We start from the raw sequence: 11,367 nt of genomic DNA, 5'->3' as shown, positions 1-11,367 counted from the left end.
GGGAGAGAAAGCGAGGGATGGTCTGCTGGCACCCAGCGAGAAGCAAACAAGGGGCAGTGCAGGAGTCCGAGTGCGGGCGCTGGGCCAGGTGGCTCAGCAGGGTGCAGCAGCCCTCGGCACACGCCGAAAGCGGCATAAGGAAATGCTTCTTTTGCACCCCCCACAATTGGCCTGTGGAACTCACTACCACGGCGATGCAGAGCCGTCATAGCAAAAAAGGGAAGGGCTAGTTATATGGACAGTGAAGTGAGAACACCCAGCCTTGTATTAGTTAAGATTAAAACTGTTTCAGGGCTATAAGCCTTCATGCGGCCACCTGGAATAACGCAGGCACTAACTTCCTGGAGTAAGGAATAAGTTTCCCTCATGGGCAGATTATTCCATAATTGTCCACTCCAGGGTTTGTTCCTTTTTACTCCAAGGCGAATTCTGCATCAAAAAATTAAAAATTCTGTGCAGAATATTTTAAAATTCTGCAAAATTCTACGTATTTTGTTTGTCAAAATAACACAACCATAATCATGCTGGTTTCAATTATTTTGGTAATTAAACTGCAATATAATGGATGGAGAATTGGAGTGGGAAGCATTGGAGGAAATCCCCAAACCCCCTCTGTCTAATAGCAATGTAGCTAGCATTGACCCTTTCTTCTAGTTGTTAGTCAACAAATATATGGCCATCTGCTCACTGTTACATCATAGGCAACTGAAGAGCAAGTAAGGGCTGGGGACTCAAACTCACAATATTGGCTACTGACCATCTCCAGAAAGGTCAGTAGCAAACAGTTCATGGAGCACGTTTTGATATGAAATTTTTTCAGTCCCAAAATTTAGACAGGTTCTAATCACTAAAGCGCCATAAGCATTTCTAAGGCCACACTTTACAATAAGGCTCCTTTACACCACTCTGGCAATGTAAAGGAGCTTTAAAATTTTTACACCTGTTTTATACTCCTGGGGGAATTCAGTAAGAAGAATGAGAACACTTCACTAAGCAGGCAGACTGCTACATTCTGCTCTGCCTGAGAGGACAGAGTCTGGTCCACACCTACCTCCTGAGAAACACCCCAAAGCCCTGCCCCTCCACACCAAGCATACCACAATAGCAAGTGAGAGGAACAGAGTGTCTCTCTCTCATATGTATGACTACCCAGCCCTCCTGTCCCTGCGGAGATTTGTGTCTCTACTGGCTGCTCCGGGCAGCCAAACTGATCTGTCTGCACTGCCGGGGAGGGGCACATAACCACTCTTGCGGCTTCCCTTTGTATCCCCGTTAGAAATAATTTTTCTGCAGGGAAGCAAAGAAATCTGCAGAGGTCATGAATTTTGCGCACGCGCAGTGATGCAAAATTCCCCCAGGAGTACCCCTTCCTCAGAGGCATCTATTAGCTCAGAGGTGGGCAAACTACGGCTCGCGGGCCACATCCAGCCCATGGGACAGTACTGCCCTGCCCCTGAGCTCCCGGCTGGGGAGGCTAGCCCCCGACCCCTCCCCCGCTGTCCCCTCTCCCCCACAGCCTCAGCATGCACCACCAGCCTGCTGCTCTTGCCGGGCAGCGTGGGCGGCGTGGCTGGCTCTGGCCAGGCAGTGTAGCTGCGAGCTCCTGCTGCTCTGAGCAGCATGGTAAGGGGGTGGGGAGCGGTGGGGTTGGATAAGGGGCAGAGGGGTCCAGGGGGCAGTCAGGGGACAGGGAGCAGGGAGCAGTTGGATGGGGTGGAGGTTCGGGGGGGTCAGGGGAAAGGGAACAGGGGGATTGGATAGGCATGGGAGTCCTGGGGGGCCTGCCTGGGGTTGGGGGTGTGGATAGGGGTTGGGGCAGTCAGGGAGCAGGGGTAGTTGGACAGGGGGTGGGGTCCTGGGGGGGTGGTTAGGGGCAAGGGTCCTGGGAGGGGGTGATCAGGGGACAAGGAGCAGAGTGGCTTGGATGGGTTGGGAGTTCTGAGGGGGGCAGTCATGGGGCGGGAAGTGAGAGGGGGTGGATAGGGGGTGGGGGTCAGGCAATTTGGGGAGGCACAGCCTTCCCTACTCGGCCTTCCATAGAGGCCACAACGCCAATGTGGCCCTCAGGCCAAAAAGTTTGTCCACCCTGTATTAGCTGCTGCCAGATGTAGAATACCTTACTAGACTGGATGGTTCACCATTCTGAACTAGTATGACAAGTCCTATTTTGCAATCTATGTTATATAAAGAATTTTAGCTGTTTAAAGAAAGAGTTGAGGCAGACAATCTACAGCACATTGGGAATGAGGTTGGATGTTGCAACATCTCAAAGCAATGATCATTAGTCAACATAATATTGAGTTTCTATTCTCAGAGTTCACTGCATGGAGCATGAAGAGACTATTTCAGAGATGAATTGCTTGGAGTCCATCCATACTGAAAGAGATTTCTCAGTTTGTATTTCTGTGAGACTCTCACTTGTTCTCTAGCTGAGTCTTGAAGACAGGGTGCAGATAATTAAAAGTATTTGAGAGATTATAGTCGGTTCTGAACAGTTCCATACCTTATTATAATTATTGGCAAAATATCCTCCCAGATGAGAAACTTTTCCTAACTCTACCCAGCAGGGCATGAATTGTAGTTTAGTTTAGAAGCAACTAGTGATTTTGTTCCTTGCTGTAAGACTAAATTAAATCATTTTGTAGTGTTGGAAGGGAGGTGAGCTCTGAAGTGGTAGACAACAAGATTAGTTGGCTTTAGGAGTACAGCACGCTCCCCTACACCAGTCTGGTCGGTGGCTCAGCAGCGGACTGGGGCTAAGGCAGGCTCCCTGCCTGCCCTGGCTCTTTGCAGCTCCTGGAAGGGGCCGCCGTCTCCCTGCGGCCCCCAGACGCTAGGGCATCCAGGGACTGGGAGGCTCCACGCGCTGCCCCCACCCTGAGTACCAGCTCCACAGCTTCCACTGACCAGGAACCACGACCAATGGGAGCGGGGGGCGGTTCCTGTGGGCGTAAAAGTAGTGTGTACCGCACAGAGCTGCCTGGCCGCCCTTGCACTTAGAGACCGCAGGGACCTGGTGACCACTTCCAAGAGCCCCAGTAAGTGCTGCCATAACCCCGCACCCCAACCCTCTGGCCCAGCCTGGAGCCCCCTCCTGCACCCCAAGCTCCTCATCCCCGGTCCTACCCCCAATCAGAGCCCTCACCCCTCCTGCACCTCAATCCCCTGACCCAGCTCGGAGCCTCCTCCTGCACCCCAAACCCTTCATCCCCGGCCCTACCCCAGAGCCTCCACTCCCAGCCCAGAGCCCATACCTCCCCTCCCACACCCAACCCTCTGCCCCAGCCCGGTTACAATGAGTGAGGGTTGAGAAGAGTGAGTGATGTGGGGGCGGGGCCTCAGAGAAGGGGTGGGGTATGGGCGGGCCCTCAGAGAGGGGGCAGGGCAGGGGTGTTTGGTTTTGTGTGACTAGAAAGTTGGCAACCCTACAGTGCCTGATGTCAGCAGGGCTACTCCAGCCAAAAGGAAGAGCTATTGGTTTCCCAGTGGGGGATACCAGCCCTTCTTACTGAGCTCCAACTCCACCATCGCTCAGCAACTCTCAATGTTGTTGTAGAGAAATAAAAAATTAGGATGTTCCTTGTAATAAGGGACTGTTGACAACCATAGCGGGAGGCCTCTGGGGTGCGTCTGACAGTTGCGCCTCACAGGCACAGCACTGGGTTGGAACTCAGTCTCTTCTTTGTGGAGCTAGGGGTTCTAGGTCAGTCTCAAGCCCTCTGGCTGAGAGAGATAAAATGGCTGTTTCCCCTTCTGCTACAGGGAGCAACGCTAGGTCTGCTTCTCCTCCTGCTGCTGTAACCCAACTCCTTGCAGCCAGCTGTCTCCCACAAACAGTGCCCCTGCCCAGCTCTCTGTGCACATGTCAGGCTGGTTCTAGGCATATGCAAGCTCTCCGGGGTCTGCAGATGGTCTTCCAGGCCACGCAAGCAGGTTCTGATATGGTAACTCCTTCTCCTCCCAAACAAGGGGTCTGTCTGGTGCAGCTCCAATGTCAGGATGGTCCCAGTCATGTACAGGCTATGCAGGGTCTGTATGTGTTTGCCCTGCTTTGTCAGTCAGACTCCAGTTCCCCAGGCCTCACAAGCAGTTTGTGTCCCTCAAGCAAAAGCCAGGCAAGCAGTTTCAGTAGCACTTCCCCAATCCTCTGTGCTTCTGACTGCATGAGCTGCTGGAAGCTTCTTTTCTCAAGCCCCCAAAATACCAAGGAGGCTACATTTATCACAGATTTATATTTTGGTAGTGCCTAGAAGCCAGTTACTGTGCTATTTGTTGTGAAAACATACAGTAAACAACAGTCCTTACCCCTAAGAGTTTTAGGATCTCCATTGTTCTTTGATCTATGACAGCATCAGCTGATGCAGAGTTCTTTTTCAAGAAGAGATCAACTTTTGGAGTATTGTAGAATAGCTTTGGCACTTTAAAACAATATCAAAATTATATTTTTCAAGTAGTTGAAACAGGAATTGCCAAATTATTTGGTTGACAGCCTTGATGCTGCAAACACTTCGAGTGATGGCTTATTATCAAGGTACGGCTGCTAGTTTGCTGGCTGATCTTTGTGGACATATTTTGACTTATCTGGGTAAATGATAATAAGGAATAAGTGGGAGTGAAGCAATCTCCAAAGACTTTTGCTATTGTCTTGTTGCCTCGGTTAAATATTTCAGACTACTGTCAGCAGTGAGAAAGACTATGTCTACCTCAGTGGATGCACTCTGAGCTGTAAAATAAGCATATGGGGTCAAGCCCTCAGCTGTCCCTATGTCATGCTCCTACAGCTGAGGTTGGGCTGGAAGTGAAGATGACTCTCAGTCACCTTTCCATTCTCTTAAATCTATTCCATGGACTGTTTCCCTCCAACATAGAGTAGCCCAAGGGTTGCTGTAAATTATATCAGTTGGAGCACTTTCATAGGGACTACTCCACCAGCTGATGATTTATCTCAGGGGAATCCTTGCCGGACTCTTAAGGGCAACTTTCCAGCTGTTTTGCTCTGCTGCTGCAGCACAAAACACCTGGAACAGGAGCCAGAGAGCTGGTTCATAATCTTTCTCTATGGGATCTGGTTCTGTGTTGTGGTTTATCTCCTTTTGGTGGTGCCTCCTTCCAGCCTGGGAGTAATAAACTGTATGAAGAAATATATTAAGAAATCTAACACAGGTATCATTTCATGTGCAGAGGATGGAACACCTAGATATTGCAAATGGGGAGTTCCTGAGATTATAGCAATCCAACCTTGGGCTGAAATAGTTTTTAACCTTTAGAGGTGAGGATAGTGTTATTAATACAACAGCAGGACTGTGGGCAGTTAGGAAGGTTGCATGAACCTGATCAAACCAGTCCAGTCTTTTTGTAGTTAATGTGTTTTTTCTTTTATATCTATAGGTGTGTTTGCTTTGAATAGTTTAATAAAAATGGGATATAGTTATCTGTAGTATAGTGAAGTCAAAAGAGTTACAGTGAGGATTAATTTGTCCCAATAACTTTATCAGTAATACACCCAGAAACACCCAACCCCAAGGTGCTCAGGTCAAATGAAAACCTTATAAAATATAAGACATGAAAACCTCTTAAAACACATAGTTATAGTTGGGGAGGTACTTTCCTTATAAGCATCTGTGTACAGGAGAGTTCATATAACTTGCTCAAAGCTACACAGCAACCTAGTGGCAGAACCAGGATGAGAAGTGAGTGGCCCACTTATCCCACCAGTTGTGCAGCTGCATGGCTGACTTCAACAGCAGCTATTAAAAAAAAAAATGAAAATCAAACAAAATATACTTTGTAAATGTTGCATTCCAAACACTGAGGCATTGTGCTACTGGATAAGAAGTAACATAACTTTGATTATTAAAAAAGTCAGTCTAAGGGTGTCATTTCGCAAACCTTTACTCACATGAATAGTTCAAACTAGGATGAGGCAGAGGACGGCTGGGGTTAAAGCACAGGACTGAGAATCAGGCAATGTGGGTTTCGTTCGAGGGATTTAGTCAATTTTCTCTCTGGGAACTCACTTGATGCCTGCTTTTCAGGAGTGCTGAGCACTTGTAGCTCTCGTTGATCTCAACTGAAATTGGGAGGGTTCAGCACCTCCTTAAAGTCATATTCACAGAACAAGGCACTTCTAAGCACAGAGGTGAACCTGGCTTATTTTATTTATTTATTTATTTGTATTCGTGTAGCCCCTAGGAGCCCTAGTCATGCCCCCAAATCCTACTGTGCTAGGTTCTGTACAGACTGAAAGGAAAAAATGGTCTCTGCCTCAAAGCAATAATAAACTATATCTTCCTCACAAGGTGTTAGGAAGATTTTATTCTTTAATGTTTGTAAAGCTGAGTGAGCTCGTTGGCTAGAGGTGCGGTAGAAGGGCAAAACAGTATTATTCAATTGGGTTGGTTGAAAGTTTCCATCAACTGTTTTTCAACAGAAAATTGGGTTTTCAACAAAATAATTTTTTTGAGGAAAGTGTTTGCTTTCCATGGAAAATCTTGACTTTTCATCTAACCCCCCAAAATTTTAGGCTTTCATGGGTTTTTTGCACAAAAAGTCTAAATTTTCCATGGGAATCCCCCTCCCAAATTTCCAGTGAACTCTTTTTAATCTGTTTGCATTATCCAAGTAGAATGAAAAACAAAAGAGACTGCATAAATATTGAAAGTAGAATTATTCAGTAACTTCATTTAATCACTTATTCTTTAATCTGAAAGTGTCTCTTTATGGCAGTATAGTTAATACAAAATAATATAAATTATTACATTGAGAACAACAGGTCTGAGCAGCTGAATGTCCAACTTGTCGTGTGTAACATTTTCAGCTGTAATACCGCATTAGTGTATTTTATGTTTTTGACATTTCTTTCTGTGAGACAATACTTGTTTCACTGAACAGAAACTTGACAATCAGGTTCTTGTTGATTGCATTTGGCTTGTTTTAAAAGATACTTGACTGGTTTTCAGCTGATACAGCAACTTAAAATACTAACCCAAAATGGAACCTACCTTAAAAATACATATTCAAACGAGTGTCCTGACTGAAAAAAAAAATCTATCTGTTCTGCAAAAGTGAGGCTGCAACACGAGGATTCTATTTTCTCTGTTAGGCAACCCTGTCTGAACAAACCTCTGGCGGTAAGTTTAATTTTGTATCCATTGCTCTATCTAATTGCTCTGTCTATTTGCTTAGTTCTTTTTAGCAGGTTATGGTAATAAAGAAGCTTAGTCTCCTGAAACTCTTGGGGGGCATGTGGGGGTGGGGAAGGAGTTTTTGTTATCTTGCCTGCTCAAGAATGCAACAAGCAGATTACCCACAGGCATGCAGCCACAGAGCTAACACAGATGTAGCATTAGACCTACCACCTTAGACAGTGTGTCTATTATTTATGTGTCACTGTATGTGATGTTTTACAGGGCTATAAATAACTCAGCAAACAGATAACAAGGTCCAGATGCTAAAGAGTTTATAATAAAAAAAAATACAAACTAGTATTGTTTTAATACTGTGTGCTTTGTACTAAAACACAGGCACTCTACTGTACTGTGTCTGAATGTTAGGTATGTAGGCCTTCTGGAATGGGAGCATTTTAATTTTGTTTCTTTTGATTTTTCCAATGGCCTACTCAGTTTCTAGGCACGTCACATAATTTAAAGCACACATACACAAGATATAAATTCTTTAATAAGCTAGTCTCTGCAGTTATCCAAGTTATTCAGGTATTGAACTGCCCCCCAAATAAATAAAACCCAGATGATATGAAGATGAGGGAATGTGTTGTTGGCAAATGCCAATGGGTTACTGTACTGAGTGGGAGGCACCGAAGAAGGTATAGTGTCACAAAACGATAAAGGAAACAAAGTGTTAAGAGTGCCTGAAGCAAATGTAGGGTGTGCAGCCATGAGTAGGAAGCCAGTTAATAGATGCAGACAGGTGTGGAGTTGCATAAAGCTTTTAAGGTAACGATGAGAAGCCTGATGTGGACATTGTGAAGTCAGTGTACGGATTTGAGAAATAGGGAAAATTGCTGCTGTAACTGTGGAGCTCAGCACTTTGACAGGAGTGTTTCATCATCAAAGGGCTCTGGAAGCTTGTTTTAGTACCTAATGTACAGAAAATCACCTACACTACTTTCTTTGGTGGCTACCTGTCCTTCTACTTGGGTGTCCTCATTGGGGGTGGAAGGGAATATACCTTGCATGTGGCAGAACACTAGCTTCATATTTACTGGTGGTAGCTGGATGCATTGTTTTGGTCTACTGGAAGAAAAGAGACCAGCCAACTTAATCTTGCTAGCTTACAAAAGTATATTACACCATTTCCATGGGAAAACTGACTTGCATCAATGCCAACAAGAGAGAATAGCTGAACATCTGGTTTCCAGTTTTCAAGTATGCAGTTAATGCAGATAACCTTGGTACATATAGGTTAAGGATGTATTACTGTTTTTCTTATATAAGATTCCTAAATCAAACTAGGACTACAACTTAGCTCCAACCTCAGATGAAGTGGGCCAAATTCTTCCACGGCAAAACTCCTTTGAAAAAAAATATTGTGCATTATACAGATGTTGTCACTTAGGTTGCTTCCACATTAGACTAATAGCTACTAGTTGGGCTGTGTAACAACAAAATATTAAGATAAAAGAGGAGCATGTGCTGAAAACTTTAACTCCTTCAGAACATGAATATCATCAAAGTGCTATACTTACTGTAGCTAGTTACAATGGTGCATATTTATTACTTTCCAATAGAACTAATTTTTTATTACAGAAGGAGTAAAGGGACATATATGATGAGATCAGGACAGCATGAAAGTTAGATGGTATCAAGGGAGGGTGTTAGCGGACGGCCAAGGATGTTTGGTGAGGTGCCAGCTATGCCCGTTTATACCATCCGTGACTTTAACCGCTAGGACGCACTGTCCCTTCGCGGCGGGCAGCCCGGGCTAGGCTGACGGATGCCCCAAGGTCCTAACCACCCGTGACTTTAACTGCTAGAGCTCAGAGCTCCTTCGCAGCGGGCAGTCAATACTGACTGACAGGTGCCCCAATGGCAGCACTAAGAGCCTCTCCACACCCGTGACTTTAACTGCTAGAGTTCAGAGCTCCTTCGCAGCGGGCAGCCAGGATTGACTGACAGGTGCCCCAAGAGTTTGCCCCGTGGAGGCGGCACAACTCAACGCTAGGCTCTTAGTACTCTCACCTAATGGCCAGGCTTTAGAGCCAAAACGGCTGAGGTTCTTTAATTGTGTTGGCTGCTTTACAGTAAACCAGAGAAAACAAGTCAGGCTTATGCACAAATGGTTACCAAAATTTATTAAGCTAGATTCTAATCATGTGGTTACAAAATTGCTAGTGCCTACTTATTTAAATGTAGAGATGTTACACACACAAACAAGTTACAAAACTGAAGCCACAATCCCAAAGAAAGAAAACAAAGTATAGAGCTCTATTTCAAAATATGTGTACACTAAAGATAGGAGATCAGGTGTGGGTGCTTCTTACCCTCCTTGCATCTCTCGATTCCAGCGGTGCCAAACCAGGATCGGTCACTCAATTCCGCGGAAAGACGAATAAGGGACAAGGCGTAGGGACCCTCTTAGCTGCAGAAGCCTTGGGAGGCTGTCACTTATCTGACCAGCAGATAGATAGTGAAAAGCACTCAAAAATCATGGTGCTGTAGGTCCCCTACTTATACCTCTGTACTCCTTTATTCTCTTTCTCCTTTCTTATGCCAAATTGAGGCTGGTCTGTCGGGGTGACGCCAGCTCTCGCAAGAGTAGTTTACACTTGCAAGGGAGAGAAACAGTAAGTGTCGACTACTGGACATTTCTTTTATCAGGGTAAATATTTTCCCACCTAGGATGTTGGTGTGTGTGCATCACGCTATTTAGTAGGGGCTAAGAGCCATGTCTGTCACAGGGCCTCTGCCTGCTGTGAGCTTAATCGTGGTATCTGTTCCCAGAGGCACATTGTAGCAGCACACCTGTGCTTTCACAGCTTCAAAGGCTGTGCTGGAATATATGTTAAGTGCCCTGTTCCGGCTTCCTCCTGTATTTCCAGCAATGCTGGTCTGAGGGGGGGGGGGGGGGGCTGGCTGTCTGGCTACAGAGGGCAGACCATAAGAAGATACTATAGTTATTGTATTATCTAAGGGTATGTCTACACTACAAAATTAGGTCAATTTTATAGAAGTCGATTTTTAGAAATCGATTTTATACCGTTGATTATGTATGTCCCTACTAAGTGCATTAAGTCGGCGGAGTGTGTCCTCAATACCATGGCTAGCATTGACTTACGGAGCGGTGTACTGTGGGTAGCTATCTCACAGTTCCCGCAGTCTCCATTACCCATTGGAATTCTGGGTTAAGCTCCCAATGCCTGATGGGGTAAAAACGTTGCTGAGGGTGGTTTTGGGTACATGTCATCAGTCGCCCCTTCCTTCCTCCCTCCGTGAAAGCAACGGCAGACAATCGTTTCGCACCTTTTTTCCTGGGTTACCCATGCAGACGCCATACCACGGCAAGCATGGAGTCCGCTCAGCTCACTGCTGCTGTTGTGAGCATTGTAAACACCTCACACATTATCCTGGAGTATGTTCAAAACCAGGCTAAGAGACGCCAGCACAAGGACGATTGTGATGAGGACATGGACACAGACATTCCTGAAAGCACGGGCTGTGGCAATTGGGACATCATGGTGGCAGTGGGGCTGGTTGATACAGTGGAACACTGATTCTGGGCCCGGCAAACAAGCACAGACTGGTGGGACCGCATAGTGTTGCAGGTATGGGATGATTCACAGTGGCTGTGAAACTTTCGCATGCATAAGGCCACTTTCCTTGAACTTTGTGAATTGCTTTCCCCAGCCCTGAAGCGCAGGAATACCAAGATGAGAGCTGCCCTGACAGTTGAGAAGCGAGTGGCAATCGCCCTGTGGAAGCTTGCAATTCCTGACTGCTACCGGTCAGTCAGGAATCAATGTGGAGTGGGCAAGTCTACTGTGAGGACTGCTGTGATCCAAGTAGCCAGTGCAATCACTGACGTTCTGCTATCAAGGGTAGTAACTCTGGGAAACGTGCAGGTCATACGGGATGGCTTTGCTGCAATGGGGTTCCCTAACTGTGGTGGGGTGATAGACGGAACACATATCCCTATCTTGGCACCGGACCACCTTGCCAACCAGTATATAAACCACCAGGGGTACTTCTCAATGCGTCTGGGTGAGGAGGATATGGAACTTGGGGAGGAGGGCAGGCAGTTATACAATGGATACAGCTGGGCTCTGTGCTCTTGTTGGCTTTCCTGCAGCCCCAACAGATGCTTCATCATGTCCGTTTCCTCCCCCATTAGCCTCAGCATCACCTCCTGCCT

Source organism: Lepidochelys kempii, chromosome 4 (assembly GCF_965140265.1).
Source record: "Lepidochelys kempii isolate rLepKem1 chromosome 4, rLepKem1.hap2, whole genome shotgun sequence".
Classification (NCBI taxonomy): domain Eukaryota; kingdom Metazoa; phylum Chordata; order Testudines; family Cheloniidae; genus Lepidochelys; species Lepidochelys kempii.
Note: the sequence above shows the minus strand (reverse complement) of the source record.